The sequence below is a fragment of the Diabrotica undecimpunctata genome, chromosome 9 (assembly GCF_040954645.1).
Source record: "Diabrotica undecimpunctata isolate CICGRU chromosome 9, icDiaUnde3, whole genome shotgun sequence".
Lineage (NCBI taxonomy): Eukaryota > Metazoa > Arthropoda > Insecta > Coleoptera > Chrysomelidae > Diabrotica > Diabrotica undecimpunctata.
In genome coordinates, this window is record NC_092811.1 from 110,455,123 (window position 1) to 110,469,375 (window position 14,253).

Sequence of the window (14,253 nt, forward strand, 5' to 3'; positions counted from 1 at the left end):
GAATTTCCTCTCGTGATATATCTGGTATATCCTCCGATCCTACATTATGTACCTTTTGTATTGGTTGTTCGATGAGCTCTGGAATAACTTGACTTTTATATAATGTTTCATAGAAACTTTCCACTATATGTAATATGCTTGGTCTATCTGAGATAATATTTCCATTTTTGTCTTTAAGTTGGAAGATTTCTTTTTTGCCATTTTCCATTTTTCTCCTCAATGCTTTCATGCTTTTGTTGTCTTCTATAGTTTTTATAATTTTCTCGTTGTTGTATTTTCTAATATCCCGTCTGATGGCTTTAGAGATTTCTTTATTGATGCTGTTTATATCTTGTGAGTCAACATTTCCTTGACTTCTCAGCATTCTACGATCTTCCATTTTTTGTTTCGTTTCTTTACTAATTTTTTGTTCTTTTCCATGTTTAGGGCCAAATTTTTCCTGAGCTTCTGTTAATGTATCTACTATTTCTTCGTTTAAGTTATTTACGTCTTCTCTTGTTGTATTTCTGAGTAAGTTACTGGTGATATATTTTTCAAAGTCAAGTTCATTCGTTGGGCGCATCCAAGGTTTGAATTTTTTACTTTTTATCATCTTCAGTCTTTTTTGCTTAATATTGATTTCTACAGTTGATGGGACCATTCTATGATCGCTTGCAACCAAAAATTGATTTAAGACTGAAGTCGATCTCATTTTTTGTCTTACCATCGGGGCTCTTTCAAGTCCATCTTCTATGGATCTTCTTATAGAAGAAGCTATTCATTAAATATAGATTGTTTTCTAATAGGAAATTTAAGAGTATTTCGCCCCTTTCGTTTCTACCTGGTGTGCCAAAATTTCCGAGGGCATTTTCAGCTGGGTCAGTGCTTATTCCTATTTTGGCATTAAAGTCGCCACATATTACCGTAAAATGTTCTTGGTCTTCTGAAACAGCTGTGTACAAGTCATCATAGAACTGTTCTATTTCTTCGTCAGCGTGACTCGATGTTGGTGCATAGACTTGAATGATCTTTATGGAGTAACGGGTGTTTAGTTGTAATTTTGCAAGTATAACTCTTGTGGAAACTGCTTTTACTGATATGATATTCTCAGCTAGTTTTTTATTAATAAAGAGCCCAATGCCTCCATTCCCATCGTTTTCTCCGACATGATAGAAAATGTGACCGGATTTTAAAGTGGTTAGGCTTTCAGCCTAACCACTTTATAATCAGCGGTTTAAAATGAGCGGTTGTCAACAGAAAGTAAGTATTATTTTTTATTGTATAAATATTTTTCTAAATCGAATTTCACATTATTATCTTTATCATGTCATTTATTATCAAACCATATATGGTTTCGTGTGCATTCTGTCTAAATTGGTACAAATCCGTAAAATCCATAAATGTTTTCGAATGCATTCAATCTTATTTTAGTTATACCATTTTTAAAAAAATAATCGTTTGGTTTTTGTTTTCAGAATGGATTCGGGGAAGTTTTATGGCTCATCTAAATACTTTAACTGTATTCCTGGTGATGGAGAACTGAGTGAAGATGATTTAGGTTCAAATTGATATAATAAGTATATTCCTTTTAATGGAGAGATAAGTGAAAACGAATTAGGTTCAGATTTCGATAATTAGTATATTCCTCGATATTGTCAGCCCCAGTCTGATGACAGTGATAGCAATGAACAAAGGAATTTGGATGAAAATATACCTATTTGCTGTGGTATAAATAGAATTGCCAACAAAAAAAAAAAGAAACATGAAAAATTTTATGGAAATCAGGCCCTTTGAAGCATTTTAATAAAAGTGATTATGCATTTAAAGGCATTGTTGAGCTACCAGAATGTATCCTTGGGTTAGAAACTCCTGCAGATTTTTTCTTGTTTCTTTTTCCAAAAGAATTAATGTCCATGATTGTTGAACAATCAAACATAAAAGCTTATAAATCTGCAGGATAACATAAACAAACCTGTCAATATTACCGAAAACGAAATGGAGCAATTCACAGGAACTGTAATATTTATGTCATTGGTGAAATAACCATCATCGAGACTTTACTGGAATGCAACTGTAGGTCAATCACAAGTATTTGAATCTGTGACCTGCAATAGATGGGAAATTATAATGAAACACCTTAAATTTAGTGATCGTAGTAACTCCGTTCCTGTTGGTAATCCAGGCCATGATAAACTGTTCAAAATTTGACCTCTATTAGACAAGCCTTTTACTGGTTCCCAAGGAGGAACATCTAGCTGTTGGCGAACAAATTATCTCTACGAAATGCCGGCACCACCTTAAATAATATAATTCGGCAAAACCTCACAAGTGGGGATACAAAAATCAAGTACTTAGTGGTGTATAAGGTTTTAGTTAGGACTTTAGTTAGGATATTTTTGCTGGTGAACAAAGCAATACTTTTTTTCAAATGGAGCGCCTGATTTAGGAGTCAGTGGAAATGTTGTCACTAAACTGACAGAGACAGTGCCGAAGAACGTTAATCATAAAATATTTTTCGATAACTGGTTTAATAGTCCAAAATTACAGATTTATCTTACAAAAAATAAATTGTTGCCTTTAGATACGGTTCGATTAAACCGTGTTCCAAATTCAGTAATCCTATCCCAAAAAGAACTGAAGAGAAAAGAACGTGGTTTCATTATAGAAAAAGTTGCCCTTATTGAAGATGTAAACATAAGTCTAATAACTTGGTTCGATAATAAGCCAGTAAATATGTTATCGACCATGTTTACCCACAGGGTTAACTGTAAATAAATTCAAGCTTGGTTATAGCTATGTGATCAACTTTGCATAGGAAAAGAAACCTTAAGAAAACTACTTTGTGTATATTTTGGATCATACGTAATAATTTAGTGATACATGTTTGCTATCATGTTCTATTTACTTATTTTTTGATGTTGTTTCCAGTAAATACTAGGCATTTTTCAAAAGGGATAACCCATAGAATCCATTATACCGTTAAGAATCCATTTAATAAAATCAGACATGCTTTATGTTTCATTTTTGGTAACAAAATTAAATGTTCACTTTGCGATGTATAATATGTTGCCTATGCTTATTTGTTGCTTTCAGATACTACTAATGCGGTTTCCACTTAAATTGTCAACTGTTTACAGGTTGTGTTTATAGTAGATTGTGGATTTAATTTGTGTTTGTAAACAGAGCTTTTCATTTACTAATTAAACTGAGTTTAAACATATCGGTTGAAGTCAAGACCGTGTTTCGGATCAAGAATACAATTAATAACAACACGAAATGATGGTTTTAGAAAGTCAATATATAAAATAAGAACCTTTGAAAGTAATATTTATAATATTTATAAGTATCTTTGTGACAACAGATATTTTTTCCAAATTTTGTACTGCTCATATGTTTAAATCTATTATTTTCCGCAATTTCTTCTTGAGCTTGCCCTTTTTTCTCTTTGAATATTAATATATTTTATATATTTATATATTTCAGATTACTGTTCTTGGCAAATATTAGATAAAGGATGTCTAAAAGAATGAATTTAATGAAGATATTTCGCATATCCCGTTCAAAAGTGTATTATCTCAAAAAAAAATTTTTTGTGTTTATTTCACCTATAAAATTCATTATTAGCCCAGTCTGGTTAAAAACAGGTCGAAAAATTTTTCGCAGATATCTGAATCTTTTAAGACATAGGTGGGGGTTACTATAGGTTATTTTTATGAACGAGAGAGTAATTAGCATAATTTTAACTGGTAGCTCCGACCACTCCATGGGCGTGCTCAAGATTAATTGAAAAATTACTTTGAATAATTGTAAAAAATAAATGAATTATTTCAGTGTTATACAAGTGTTATGTGTATGTAAACAAAAGTGACCTCTTTTATCACACACTATATTAGAACTGTCTGGCCTACATTAAAAAGGGTTTTAAAAAATTCACATTTTTTTTAATTTTTAAAAATTACAAAAGAGAAAAAGAGTTTTTAAAACCGTCTAAGGTATGTTAAATAGATGAATAAAAATATTAATATAAAACTTACAGCTACTTGTTACAAATCCAAATCAGATTTAGAAGATGAACTTTCAGAACCAAGATTTATAATAAGTGGCTCGATCATTTTATCAGTAATATTGTCCAGCTTCCACATTTTTTCCTCTTCTTTAATAGTGTGATTTACTGCCTTTTCCCAGTTTTCAGGTTTTACATTATTTACGGCCTCCAAAAACAACTGTTTAACATCATGAATTTTAAAAGTGGTATTTTTTCTTGAAACTTCACTCTTTATCTGTGCCCATACCAGTTCAATCGGGTTTAATTCACAATGATATGATGGGGATCTAAGTACTGTCATTCCACGATTTTTGGCAATTTCATCAATTTCGTATTTTTTAAATTTTTCTTTATGAAGGGCACACAACGAATAAAGTTCCTTTCTTATAGATCCGGGATGGTACGTAATATTTTTTGAACTCAGCCAATTCTGCAAGTCTTTTTTTAACCACTTGGTTGTGGGCAGTCCTTCTATAAGTCTGGAGTGATAACTTGCATTATCCATTACTATTACACAGTTCTTAGGAAGAAGATCTATCATTTGTTCGAACCATTCTTGAAAGACATCAGCGTTCATGTCTTCATGGTAGTCACCGGTACGAGTTGATTCAAAAGGTAATAAACCACCTTCAACAAAACCGTCTGAACTGCCAATGTGTACTATTATCAGCCTGCGTCCCTTTCCTGATGGTGGGTTTAAACCAGTAGATAAGTTATTTACAAAAGCGTGCCTTTGACTTGTAACAGTTTCATCCTGCCAAAATTTATTTGGTGTATGACCCTCGTTGATCCATGTTTCATCAAGATAAAATATTTTTCTTTTTTGGTTTCTCATTTCCTTTATGGTTCTTAGAAAATGTCTTCTCCATATGACAATATCGCTTCTTTCTAATAAAATAGACTTTCTGGGATTCTTTTTCCTACGGAAGCCTATTTCTTTTAAAAGTTTCCATAACGTACTTCGACTCATTTCTGGGTAATCCTTATCATCTCGAACTGAGACAAGAACTTTATCCAATGTTGGAAATTCTTGTCTAAAGAAGAATTCATGCACTTTCCGTCGAAGTCCTTCTTTAAAATGATATTCTATTTGAAATTTTGGTTTCCCTGGAGCATTACGTGGCATTTGAAAACTACCACATTTCTCTTCTTTAATAACTCTGTAAATCGTAGATTTCCCAACACCAAGTGTACTGCTAACTAACTCAACGGTCTCATCAACACTTTCACATAAACGTTTGTCTGTAAATGATTTAAAACAATTAAATATTAATGTTTTTTCATTAACTGTTAGAGGACCAATTTTTCGGCGTTTACACGGCACTTCCAAATTTTCCATAACACTAGTATACACAATAAACTGCACCTTGCAACTGAAGTACCTACTTTTAGTGAACTGTTAAGAATTTTGAATACGCCACTTGGACCTTCCTATATACAAAATGGAAAAACCCACTATCACATTTTCTGTGGAATAAGTTTAGAAGGTAATTATCTAGTCAATTACTGTCGTAGATTCCTGGAATTAAAGCATTAAATGTTTGATTGTTGAAACCATTACTTTGTGGAATGCACTCATTTCAGATAAAATAAAACGTTTTATTTTATCTAAAGAATTAAACTTTATTTTGCAAATAGGCAAAGAATTAAACTTTATTTTGCAAATAGGCAAAGAATTAAACTTTATTTTGCAAATAGATAAAATAAAACGTTTTATTTATCTAAAGAATTAAACTTTATTTTGCAAATAGGTAGGTACGTATTAAACTTTTATTGGTTATATATAACCAATAAAATAAACATCTTACATTTCTTGCAAATTCATTAGTACCTGTTAACCTCCATCACTCCGACACTGGCAACCTTATTTAGGGATTAGTAACTCTCACAACTATTGTATTCTATTCTACTCCAACCTTTATACCTGGTGGTCATACTCAATTTAAAATTGTTTTCCTATATACTTCTGTAAACTTGTTGACAAATATCTGTTTTTCATTGAGTCACCCGTATCAACAGTTTAGGGATTTGCATACATAATTTATTGTTTTATTACTCTCTCATACATAAAAATACACTATAGAAGACGAATAGATGAAAAAGTACTCTTATTTTTACCTTGCGTTTTTTTTAAACAATAATTTATGGTCACAATTTGATTTACCTACCTGTCGTGCTGCATTCCATTCGTTCAATGTTGTGTACTGCAACTAACTACACGCCGCATGAAAGGATGTTCGTGCACACACGTCGATCTGCAAATGGGAATACAATACCGTCATGGCTAGCAGATTCTGGGCATATCTTGATGAAAAGGTTTGATCAGAAAAACAAGTAGCAGCCTATCGTAAAGGAAGTGGAGATAATAGAGGAAAATCCTGAATACTCTTTTGATAAACTGAAAGACGGACGGGAGACCACAGTATCTAATCTGACTCCGACTGGACGAGGTGAAGGGAAAATACTAGAAATACCAGGTCAAAAATCAGTGTTCGTAGAAGACCCACATAGGTTAGATTTGAGCCTTAATGATTCCTCATCCAATACAACCACGCAAAACATGCAGCTCCTGGAAGATACATCTACATCTCCCCCTCCACTGGATTTATTACTTCTTGAAGAACCTCCAATCAGTTCTAAACAGAGCATATCGCCTCTTTCAGCACTACCTAGAAGCTCTGAAAGAATTCGTCATTTACCACAGTATTTGGAAGATTGTAGTGCGGGAGAATGATGTAATATTAACCTTATATCCTAGGTTTTGCTTTATCATTTCAACAGGTGTTACTTACTGTTGTCAAATCAGCATGATTATGGTATTAATATTAAACTAAACAAAATCTTAATATGTTAATCATATTAAAGCTTTGAGGTATACGCATACCATTGTATTTCCATTTCCACGTTTTTACAGCTTGTGGCTAGACAGCAGCCTTATTTCATAACCTTGTCGGTAAATTAATTAGAAAGTTTTCTTCTTCCGTGTGCGATACTTTACTCTCGTATAATGTCAGCTAAAACTAATGTGACATTTATAAATAAATTAAATGAGCTTATTAATTATTCCTTAACTGTTCTAATCAATGGAAAATCAGGTGCAATTTTTGTGTACATATATGAAACTTTAATGCAGCTGGCTTACAAGTCACAGCTAATTAAAAAGTGCATTATAAATTTAATATACCGACATCTAGTTCAAACAAACCAATGATGTCACCTTAAATAGCTACAACCTTAAAATGGTTGCAAGTATCGTAACATTGAATGAATTAAAGAAAACTAAACGAGTCACATTAGGTGTATGGTCATATACGGAAACTACAGAGCTGTACTAGAAAAAATTGATTGTTAATAATTCAATTTAATCAGTCAAATGGTAGACTAAATTTTACTTGAACAGTAAAATATTTCTCATTATTATTTTTAAATTAATTTCTTTAGGTGATTTTATTCTACAAAAGACATAAATTAATAAAGCATAATATAAATTATCAACTAATTACCTATAAAAAATTAAATTACGTGAGTATCTGTGCAGCTGAACATGACTTAATCGTGCTAAACAAATTTTACAAACTACCACCTAGAGGCCTGTATACCTGGAAATCACCTAGAAACAACCGAGAAGACGTTATTATAAGAAAAAAATAGACTATATATTTGTTAACAAAATATATCGAAATAGTTTCAACAGTGTTACAACCTACCCAGACGCTGATATTCAATTTGAAAATTTTATGAAGAATGAAGAAGGTAAGAATAAGACATGTATGACGACAGAGATTCTGCAGCTGATGGAAGAAAGAAGGAAAAACAAGAAAAATAACTCTATGTATAAAACATTACAACGAAATATGCAGAGAATGATCAGAGAAGCCAAACAGAAAGAACTGAAGAAAATATGCCAAGAAATCGAAATTCTACAAAGCAAATACGACGACTTTAACGTGCATACAAAGGTAAGAGAAATTACAGGCAAATGTAAAAACAGAAGAGTAAGTAAACTTGTTAATGACAATTGAAAGGTAATTGTGGACAAAATGAGTATTGATAATACCTGAAAGAATTACATATGAAATTTATTTTTTGATGAGAGGGAAAAGCAATCCCCAATACCTAGGGAAACAGGACCACTTGTACTAGTGGCAGAATATAACTAAAAGAAGGGAGAGCTCCAGGACCAGACGGAGTACAGTCTGAATTCCTTAAACCTGTTGATGATGAATCTTTAGGAATACTGTGTAAAATCTTCAATAATATATCTATCACACAGGCAATATTCCAAAAGATTGGCCAGTTTCAAAATTTATAACGATACCAAAGAAACAGGGAGCGAAAAATTGCGGAAAATGTAGGCTTATAAGTCTAATGAGCCATACACTAAAACTTTTTATTAAAATTATACATCGCAGAATATACAAGCTATGCGAAGAGAGAATACAAGACACACAGTTTGGGTTCATGAAAGGCGTAGGTACGAGAAATGCACTGTTTAGTCTACAGGTAATATTCCAAAGATGCAGAGATATGAATTGCAATATTATATAATATATTGGTGGACTACCAAAAAGCATTTGACACAATTCAACATAGAAAAATGATGGATGTTCCAACAAAAGCACAAATAGATGAAAAAGACCAGCGTATAATACAAAATTTATACTGGAACCACTCAGCCCCAATAAGAACAAATCTTGGAGATGAACCGACGGAAGCGATCCAGATTCTGCGAGACGTTGGACAAGGATGTATACTTTTACCTATATTATTCAACTTATATTCAGAGGAAATATTTAGTGAAGCCTTGGAAAATTGCGACGATGGAATCCTTTTAAATGGAGAACGCCTAAACAACATCTGCTATGCACATGACACCGTTATTTTTGCAGACAGTTTAAACAGTTTACAGCCACTAATAAACGAAGTAAATGAACTAAGTGAAAGATTTAGACTACAAGTAAACATATCAAAAACTAAATTTATGGCCATCAGCAAAAATAAAATTAGAGACGTCCAACTGCTTATCAAGAATATACCAGTGGATCAAGTGAAACAGTTTACCTATCTTGGAACAATAGTAAACGAACAATGGGATTACTCACAAGAAGTAAAATGTAGAAAAGAGAAGGATAGAAGTGCATTCAACAACATTACCAAACTCTTTAAAAGCCACAATCTTAATCTGGAGATAAAAGTAAGTTTCCTACGATGTTATATTTTCTTGATATTATGCTACGGAGTTGAATCCTGGACACTCACTGAAGCGATGGAAAAAAAACTTGAAGCCTTCAAGATGTGGCTATACAAAAGAATCTTAAGGATATCATGGACGGACAAGATAACCAACGAGACTATACTTCGCAGAATGGGAAAAGAAAGAGAAGTGATGTATACGATTAAAAGGAGAAAGTTAGAACATCTCGGACACATAATAAGAAACGGCACTAAATATAGATTACTGAAAATAATCCTTCAGGGCAAAGTATTCGGAAAGCGAGGAATTGGGAGAAAAAGAGTAATACGGTTAAAAAACTAATCTATTTAAAGCATCAGTTAATAAAATAATTATAGCCAGAATGATCGCCAATATTCGAAACGAATAGGCAGCAAAAGAAGAACATGAACAAAATTAACTGATAGATTAAAGCAAATGTCAAATGTTAGTGACTAAACGTTGTTTTAACACCTTTAGTGTTAATAGTATTAAAATAAGAAGTTTAATGCTTAACTTTAGGACAGCATTGAGTTCATTTGGAAAGGTTTTTGTTGTCAAGGTTTGTCGATGTATAAAACAATGTATCCTAGTCACATCATTATTTTTCTCTATTACTAATTGCAAATATAAGGAAAAATATTTGGAAAACGAGGTTCAGGAAGAAGAAGAACATCTTGGTTAAAGAACCTCAGAATCTGGTCTCAGAATCTTCAATACAACATCTGTGCAGCTTTTCCGCGCTGCTGCAGATAAGATAAAGATTGCCATGATGATCGCCAACATTCGTAACGGATAGGCACATCAAGAAGAAGAACTAATTTGCTCAAAGCCTGAGGTAGAACCAAGCATTGAAGGTGCGCCATTCGTACATATACCGATCGGTTTTTGCCAAAAGCGCTCAAGAGAGTTTGTCAAAAAAATCTGACACTGCTTTCATAACATCAATATCTTTCGTCATGGTCTCCAACTCTGTAAAATAGAGTAGCTTGTCTTTCATTCTTTCGTTTTTAATATAGCGAACACAAACAATTAACTAAGAACATTGTGCTATGTCTGTACTCTCGTGTAGATGAATAGCAAAAAATCAACTACCTGGTTTTGTATGTCTTCGGCCATATCATCAATGCGACGTTTCACAATGTTATCAGAAGGAGGTAGTTCAGATAACTTTTGCTTACTGAGCGTTCCAAATATAATAACAGCTGCCTTTAACAGACACGGTTTAACAAGCGTCTCTCTAGTAATAAGGCTCTTCTTTTCTTTAGCAATAAGAAGTGATAGCTCATATGAAGCTTCAAGCACTTTTTCAGATGACTGAGCCGTGGAACCAACTTCATTCATCATTTTGCAGCAATTCCTTTGGTTATCCGTAAAAGAGTTATGTTTGGAGACATATGTCTTTCAAAACGATTAGATCTTATTGCATCATTACTTAATACTTCATATCAAATTACACACTGAGGGTGTTCGACATTATCTTTAGGCCTACAAATAAACCGTATTTGATATAATTATTATTATACTTGAGGATTCATTGAGCCCCATGCTCTTTAATTTGATCAAGGATGAAATCATCAAAAGCGTTAACAAAGGAAGAGGATAAAGAATGAAAAACAAAGAAATAAAAATACTCTCTGAGAGATCGAAAGAGAAGTTAAGATATTAGAAGAAAATTTAACGTACAGTGTATAAATTAATGGACCCAAAATAGAAAAAAGAATGGAATAACCACATAAGCAGAATGGAGGAGACCCGCGTTGTCAAAATAACAAGAGATAAGTCACCAATCGGCAAAAGAAATATCGGACGACCGCGCAAAAGATGAAGTGACAACCTTCCATAGGGTTAAAATTACGCAGATGACCCAAAATTGAGAGCTCAAGATAAAGATAGGATGCAAAGATAGATTTAACATAAGAGCAAAAGAATTTAATATGACAATGTTATCTCAGAAAACTAAAGCAATAGTAGTCAGCAAAGAACCAACAAGATGTAAAGTAGAAATTGGCATCAGTATTGAACAAATATTGGAAATAAAATATCTATCTGAGAATTACACTGTTTAGCTATGGAGACCTGGACAAAGAAGTGAGAGATCAAGTACAAAAAGCAAATAAACTGGCAGGATGCCTTAGTAACACTATATGCCGAAACAGACACATTAACACTGAGACGAAGTCAAGAATAATGAAATATGGCTCAGAAACGAGACCCGACACAGATACAATGCAAAAGCTACTGGAAACGGCAGAGATGAGATTACAGAGAAGAATTAAAGGAAATACGCTGAGAGATCGAAAGAGAAGTTACGATATTAGAAGAAAATTTAACGTACAGTGTATAAATGAATGGACCCAAAATAGAAAAAAGAATGGAATAACCACATAAGCAGAATGGAGGAGACCCGCGTTGTCAAAATAACAAGAGATAAGTCACCAATCGCAAAAGAAATATCGGACGACCGCGCAAACGATGAAGTGACAACCTTCCATAGAGGTATTAATTCGCCAATTAACAAGCAGAATTGCTTATAAAGAGGAAAAAGAAGAAGAAGATCAATATACTTGCGTTTCTTTGCTGAGCTCATCTTGACTACAATATCTTCTCTCACTCAAATCACGCTATATTGAAAGTCAACTACGACAATTAAAATCTCACAACACGTACACTCTTATAATGCAAGCTATGCCAATGTATCTCAAACACTGAGTTACAATTGGTTAGCTGCGTTTAGCTGGCCGGCGTCTGATGGACGGAGAAAAGGAGGGAGACAGAGCTTGGAAACGCTCGCTTGCCCACACTCTATTCTTTCAGACCTTCGATTTCAAGTTTATGTAGTTAAGTCAGATGTTACAGTGGTTTGTTTTAATTTTCTAAACATCATGATTAACTTAAAATTTGAGAAAGATTTAATTTAAATTTTATTTAATGTTCAACTTGCTCGCATCCCCCTGAGATGGGGAGAGAGGCCCCAGTTTGGGAAGCCCTGTCATAGAAGCTGAAGAGACTTAAAGATAGATTACATCCTTGACGGTCTCCCCTACCCATTTTAAAACGGTTAAACTTACGATTTTTATTCCTTATACTTCTTTCATTATTTCTCTACAGGCTCTTCACCAGAGCTGATAGATGATCAGGAACTCCCATCAAAACTTTCCAATTTACATAGTCGAAAAGCTTCTGGCAATCCAGAAGGTGGATGATCATAGAAATTTTAAATTCTTGAGCTTTTTCAATATTTTACTCTTAATGAAGCCTCATTAATTTTGTGATATTTATCTCTCCCGGTGACTCCCGGTGATAGAATTTTACTTGTGTGTGAAATATATCCTATATAGGATGATCCAATTTCTACATTCCTCTTTAATTAAAATATGATTTATATTGTTCACACTCTTTATATTAAATTTTAAAATAAATATAAATGAGTCCAATCCTGAAAATATCAACCTACTAGTTATGCTTTCGTTATTTTGCTGTTTGACTCATTATATTTGTAGAAGAATGGTATTAGAGAAAAGTAAGAGTTTTTCATAGTCCTGCTAGTGGTGAATTTTGAGCTTTCCTGTGTTAAGTTTGGAAACAGAGTGTAGCAAGTAATCACAATGGAGCACGTCATACTCACGATGGATGCTTTCGATGAATGACATTTTCGTCATGTACATTTAAGTGTTAAATGAGGTATGTGTTAATTAAGTGTTTGTTGATTACTGTAGCGTGTTAATGCTTAAAATATAATATTAATATTATCTTGTCATTTTTAATTAATTCTTAAATAATATATTAGCAAATATGATAAAACAAAATGCAATATAGGAATCGCTTATTTATAAAAGGCCTCTTGTCACAAAATGTAAACTTTGCGAAACAACAAAAAACTGTTTAGTTTTATGAAAAAACATTTTATACTTTTCTGATTTTTCGAAACATATTAAGGACCTTAAAACTGAAAATAAATCGTGTTAGTTACACCTTTTAATATTATTATTGTATTTTTTTTATTATTGAAAATAGTTGACAAAAGCCTTTCATAAACAAAAGTCTTGTTTTACGGGGAAAGTTTTGATTAATGGATGAATTTACACCTTGTTTAGTTAAAATGAATGTTACTTTATTAAAAAAGTTCTAAGACAATACAATTAGCTAAAATTAATTCCCATTAACCGTAGGCCATTGGGCAAGCTCATTGTAAAACCACTCGTGTTCTTGAGGGACGTACCGCAAAAGTTTCTTTAAGTCATTAATTTTCTCTTGGTGAATTGGTACCTTTACTTCATAAGTTTTTCTTGCTAATGAGGAAGGGATGGCTCAGCAATACACATCGGGTTAGATAATAATTTAAAGGTTTTCTTAAGAAATCCACCTATAAAATCAAATATAACAACCACCCCTTTTAAAATCTTTCGCAAGTAAATTCGTGGTAGAAAGAAATAGTAGTAAACATTTCCTTTTTTTGTTTTTCTCAATTTTACTTTCTTCTGAAACAGTATATTTCTTGTAAAATTTGGACCACCAACTTTGTAAGTCGAAAACATCTGCATCTTCCACTAAATCCACAGTACACTTCCCCTTTTTGGAATTCGATAGACAACTGTTTTGAATCTTCCACTATCTGTAAGTTGCATTAAAAACCTAATAATCGCCTGACTTTTATTTTGTCCTGTTTAGTTGTCACTGTTTAAGTACAGCTCATCTATATTAGGTGGAACATTCTCCTCGATGTACTTCTTTAACCCTCCGGTGTCACTCAGCGGCCCTCCGTGCCCTCCGTGCCGCAATTTTAATATTTTAATAATTTTTACCAATATTATTTCGTATACGGTACTGTTTATTTAGATATAAAATATTACCTGCTGATGTCGCATTTTATTCCTAAAGTGTTGTATCAGTTTGATATTGACCATTGAAGTGGAAGTTGTTCAATTGCGGCATTCCGTACCGCAGCGTAGCTTGCCATGTAAGTAAAATTTGTTTTAGTCAAGTCAAATCAGTTTTTAGCACTTAAATTAATTGA

The 14,253-nt window shown here is 32.9% G+C and overlaps 1 protein-coding gene across 1 annotated transcript in view; it reads left to right on the plus strand.

Annotated features, from left to right (window-relative positions):
* The first annotated feature begins 12,787 nt into the window (after positions 1-12,787).
* Positions 12,788-14,253, plus strand: part of LOC140450398 (uncharacterized) — a 76,757-nt gene continuing 75,291 nt past the window's right edge. Inside the window, exon 1 of the mRNA XM_072544005.1 lies at positions 12,788-12,920. The gene's annotated coding sequence lies outside the window, so the exon portion shown is untranslated. The remainder of the gene's footprint in view (positions 12,921-14,253) is intronic.